This window comes from Limulus polyphemus, unplaced genomic scaffold, assembly GCF_000517525.1.
Source record: "Limulus polyphemus unplaced genomic scaffold, Limulus_polyphemus-2.1.2 Scaffold6138, whole genome shotgun sequence".
Taxonomy (NCBI): Eukaryota; Metazoa; Arthropoda; class Merostomata; order Xiphosura; family Limulidae; genus Limulus; species Limulus polyphemus.
In genome coordinates, this window is record NW_013671748.1 from 10,707 (window position 1) to 16,438 (window position 5,732).

Here is a 5,732-nt window from a genome sequence, read left to right on the forward strand (position 1 = left end):
CGCCAGAGCATTCAGGATCCTTCTAGAAGTTCATGACGTGTCACTAGCGTCACGTGACCCCCACTGTCGTAACAGAAGTATTAAGGATAAGCTACAGACGCCACATCAAAACTGACCAGTTGGGCTGGATGTTGAGAAACAGAAGATTTTGCTGAGTTTTGGTATTGAAAGAAAGCTTTTTAAGCAGTGACTTGCAGCAGAAAAAACTAAAAACACAGATTTCAAATAATACTGTTACACACCTCCGATTTTGAACTGCAGTGGACAAAGTAAGAGGAATACCTACAGTTAACTTGCTTTTTACAACAAGAAACTTTCAAGTGTAATATACACCGTTAATGGATAAACAATCCATTTCATCCATAAAAGAATGTAGAAACATGAGTTCATCTACTGAAGAGTACAGTAGTGAAGCAAAATCAAACATTCGTGGTAAATAACTGGTAAAACCATGTTCAGAGATTACATTATAATATGAAACCGTCAGTCAGAATTAGAAAATGTTAAACAACTAAACCTATTTAGGACTTAGAGGATAGTGAAAAGGGCGAGACAGTACACACAAAATATGAAAAGCAAAGAAATATAACACACACACAAAAAAGAGCTTTGCACGACATGTCCAGAATGGAAAAAAGGAAAAAGAACTAATGAGTCCGAAAAAAGCATATAAAACTGTTACTTCAACTCTGATAACAACAAACAATCAGTTGAAACCCCCCAAAACAGCAGTTTTTAGTGCCAAAAACACAAAAAAAGCCCAGAAGAACGTGGTTGTTTGTAGTTTAGCACAAAGCTACACAATAAATGAAATTTGCTGTGCATACCACTAGCATCATAATGAAACAAAATGATGGCCATAAAAATCGCCCGTTTAAAACCAACTTTAAAATGTCTGAATGTTATTGGCTGAGCAAAACTAAAGCTTATTGTACTTATAAAGCCGCCTAGATAACTATATTTGTGTTTATAGAGTGAATAAAAATTTCCCTCTTTCAACGAAATGCCGTCTAAGTAAGTAAATTATTTACCTAACAAATGTACAGAAAAAGAAAAAAAAAACGAATATTATCGCTCGAATTCTTTGACAGAACTCTTCTGTGTGGGGTCCCAGTGATTCATTTCTTGTACCGAAAAGGATATTAGTATATATATATACATTTAAAACGGATTATGCGCTACTCTGGGCGTGTGATTAAATTTTAGAGTAGTTTGATAAAGATCCCGATGAGTAATAAAATCAAATCGAGTCCAACGTTTAGTATTGCTGGCACACAAAGATATAGCTAATAAAAAAGAAAACAACAAGTATAGATTTTTTTTTTTTATTTTATAAAGACAAATAGAGATCGATATATATATAACCTTGCTAACTGTAGTAATATAGAAAGTTCTAATGCTACAAAAGGTATTGAAACAAGAAAGTCAAAAGTACAAATCTGAGTTACTTAAAGTTTCGTATTGAGTTTACTTACTGATTAAGTATATTCTATTACAATTTACAGTTTTTATAGTAAGTAAGATTAGTGCGTACCTGTTCTAAAAACTAATCTTACTTACTGTAACAGCTGTAAATTATTCTAAAATGAGTTACTTGAAGTTTAAAAACAAGTATCTCTAATTTGGTTCAGTTTGCTTGTAATTAAGCACAAAGCTACACAATGGACTATCTGAACTCTGCTCATGGGTATCGAAGCCCGGTTTCTAGCGTTAAAAGACCGCAGACATAAGGCTGTGCCTCTGGGAACAGAATTACCGCGATTTTTCAAAGTAGGGGTAATTTAAAAAAAATATTTAACGCAGCTTTATAGTTTTGATTTTATTGTTTCAATACTTTTATTGTAGCATTAAACTTTCTATATTACATGTATATCAATCCATACTTGTCTTTATAAAATTAATTTGTTTTTTATTATACTTTTTAATATTCGTTGATGACCAACAGGTTTAGTTATTTTAATAATTTTTCTGTAAACATAACAGTGCCCTCATGTAGTCAAATAGTCAATGACACGTCAGACTTTCAAAAAAGTTCCCGGATGAGCATATGTTGTAGTTATCAGTCGAATGGGAGAAGTAAACATTACGTATAACTAGGAATTCGGGTTTGGGTACGTGTACGCTATAAGTTAATTAAGAATAATTGATATTCAAATTATAGTATTTCTTGATATTAGTGTATGTTCTATAGAGAATGAGATATAAAGTTAAAATATTAATTACGCCCACATGAAAGATAAAGTCACTCTAATTGTTAATGATCAGTTATGAGACTTGTTATCCTACGCTACAGTGGTACTGGTAGAAAATGGGTTAGGCTTATTTTCATTGGCTTACGCCTAACCCTTGTAGTTGTACAATGGCATTCAGCAGCTTAGTTTATCGTTAATTTATGCGTATAATAGTATTTATGTATATTTTAAAGTATGAATGGAATGATTTGTTATTAATTTATGCATATTACTCTAATGATAAGACTATGAAGCAATTAATAAAAATCTGACTCCGTGACTGTGACCGAGTTTGAGCTGTGCAGCTCAGCAAATGCTACGTGTACGAATTTTCGTATTTTGGAAATTTCTAAAATTGAAAGTGTATTGAAACTATAGCTTATAACTATAAGCGTATTTTGTTAAGTAATGAAATCTGAACTGGAATTTAAAATTAAGGCCAAATAATATCACATTAAATTTATTTGTAGTTCAATTTTTGCCACACTAAAATCTTTTGCATAAAACTTGAGTTTTTTTGTTTTTTTTAATACATTTGAAAAGTAAGGATTATATGCATATCAAATCAATTTTGAGCTTTCTAAGAAATAACTGGGAAGTTTAAAGAATGATAAAATAAAGCACCTAGGATAGATAATAATTACCCAGGGATGTGAAAGAGGTCTGGATATGTGAACCATTTGTTATTTTTTCCTAAGTCCTTGAATAGTTGCAGGTGCTGGAAGATTAGAAGTTGGCAAATGTTAGTTGTTACTCCTCTTTGTCAAGGGGGGGGGGTGGATAAAAATAGTCCTAGTAATTATGGACTTGTTAGTCTTACATTAATGGTGAGAAAAGTTTTTGAAACTGATAAAACTAAAAGATGTTTTCCAGTCATTTAACAAAATTTAAAATTTTGTTGGATAGTCAGCATTGGTTCACTAGGGGAAATCTTGCATTACTAATCTTTTGAGGGTGCAAGTATGGATATAGTTCATCTGGATCTTTAGAAAGTTCCACATAAAACTTAAAAGGCTTCTTGAAAAAGAGAGAATCCTCAATAGTAGTGACACTTGAAATTCCTTTATGCAGGATTAGAATAAATGAATCTAAAGACTTTTTTTCCCCTTTATATTAGCTATATTTTTGTGTGTCAGCAATATCAAGTGTAGGGGGTTTGTATACCTGATTCAATTTTAATACTCATCAGGATCTCTACCAGCCTTAAAAAAAGGATTAGAGTAAATTAATTTGAGACCTTGGATGTGGTCAACTACATCAATCAAAAAATTGACCTACTGAGTCCAAAACTGTAATTAGATCTCAAATTGGTCAAGAGATGGAGTTATGAGCTAAAAGTTTGTACTAGAAAAAACAAACAAACTCAGAGCTGCTGTACTGTGGCTAAAATGTTTTCTGTAATTCTGTGGGAAAGGTTGACTATTTGGATAGAAAATTGTATAAATTGAATTCAGTCAAACGGCTTTGATATCATGACTGGGGTATATTAGGGTTCATTGTTAGGACCTTTGCTCTTTTTGATTTACATCAATAGCAAAGATGAAGAAATGGTCAATAAATTATTTTAATTTGCTGATGACATTAAAAGTTTTGGATTTTACTAGTGTCAGGTGGATGCCACTGCATTAAAAAAGGATTTGGATTATTCGGCGAGTTGAGACAATAAATGGCAGGTGGCTTTTAATTATAATAAGTGTGTACAAGGTAATGCATGTGAGATACGACAAATTGAATTATGAGTATAATTTTGATAGGAATAACCTTAATAGTAATATGAAATAAAAAAAATGTCAGTGTTCTGGTTCATCAGTCTCTTAAGCCATTCAAACAATGTGCTGTTGTTAGTGATAGGACTCGTAGGATTTTAGGTTGTATCTAAGAAATATTGAATACTAGTCTAGGGAGTTCATAATATCATTGGTTAGGCCACATTTTAGTACTGTGTTTAGTCTTGGGTTCCTTACCTCAGAAAGGACATTGAATTGTTGGAAAAGGTTCAGAGGGTGGTACTTGGGATGGAAAGGTTATTAGATAGGTGAAGATCTTCGAAATTGTTTTCTATTGACAAAAATAAAAATTAGAGGGGATCTGATTGAACTGTTTAAGATTACTAAGGGAATTGATAAGGTTGGGGAATCATCTTTCTTTTGTATTTAATAATAAAAATGGTAAGACTAGGGGACACATATATATATAAATTTTAAGGTTTTATTTTTCTAGCAAGTTAAATGAAGGGAAAGTGTGATAAGTATTTGAATGGTAAGGGCTGGCTTTGAGTTTTTTTTTCTTTTTAGGGTTCAATTTAATGGATAAGACAACCTAGAAGTAGAAACGCATGATATTTCAGTAAATTATTGGAGGTCAGGTTTTAACACATTCTTGTTGCAATGATTAAGTCAGTGTTAAAAAATTATATTGAAAATACATTGGAACTAAGTGTGTGTTGTTGTTTTTTTGCTTTTATTTTTGCAAACATGCTCAAAATGAAAACGTGCTTTAATGCATATCTAATTAATATTACCTTCCACTCAGATCAAGCTACTTACCTAGAGCATAACCTCAGTAGTAGAGGCTGAGTTTAGACGATGTAGGAAGGCAGTCCTTGCATCATTTTTCATTCTTTACATGTAATGTTTTCAGTAGATGACTTTACAAACAAGGCCAGTATTCAGTTAGTGTACACGTATATTGGTTTTGTTGTAGCATAACTGTCATAGTCCAAATTCTATAATTATTTGACCGTCATACTCCAAATTCTATAATTATTTGACTGTCATACTCCGAATTCTATAATTATTTGCTCATTTTTTGTACAAAACAAGAAATTCACCGTTCTCATGGTTACTTCTATTTTACCATTATTGTTTCAGATACAAGTGTTCTTAACAATATTAATTTACATAAAGGTGTAAAAGATCCTTACAAGCTTAAGATATCTACAAATAAAATTTTATATATTATAAGTTGGGTACAGTGAATTTCACCAGTTTTGTTTTTTTGCACAAATCATGATATTTTGTTTTGCGTGATAACCTGGTCACTCTTTAACCCAGTGTACATGGGCTTATTTGAAAAGAAATGTTGATTATAATTCCAAATTTACTATGTGTATTTTCATAAAATGTGGCAAGCTTTTTCTCTCCCATCACAAAATGTTGTTAAGTTATCAGTGTATGGTCACATGAATAGTTGATAATTCTGACATCAAATACATAATACCACTCTGTAAAGGAATGTGGCATCGATACATGCTCATGGATATAGGGTTAATATAGTATTAAGGTACACAAAAGATGCTCATTATTTTGTGTTTTCAGTAATAAAGCATAAAAAAATTCAAGTATTGTCTAAAATTTTAAAGAATATTGTATTAGATTGTCAAGAAATTATTACTTTTTTTTAGATGAAAAAATCCGAACAACTTGTACATCAAAACAAAACTTTTATTAAATGAAATAGTCTCCATTCTTATCGATGATGCTTTTACATCTTACAATCAGT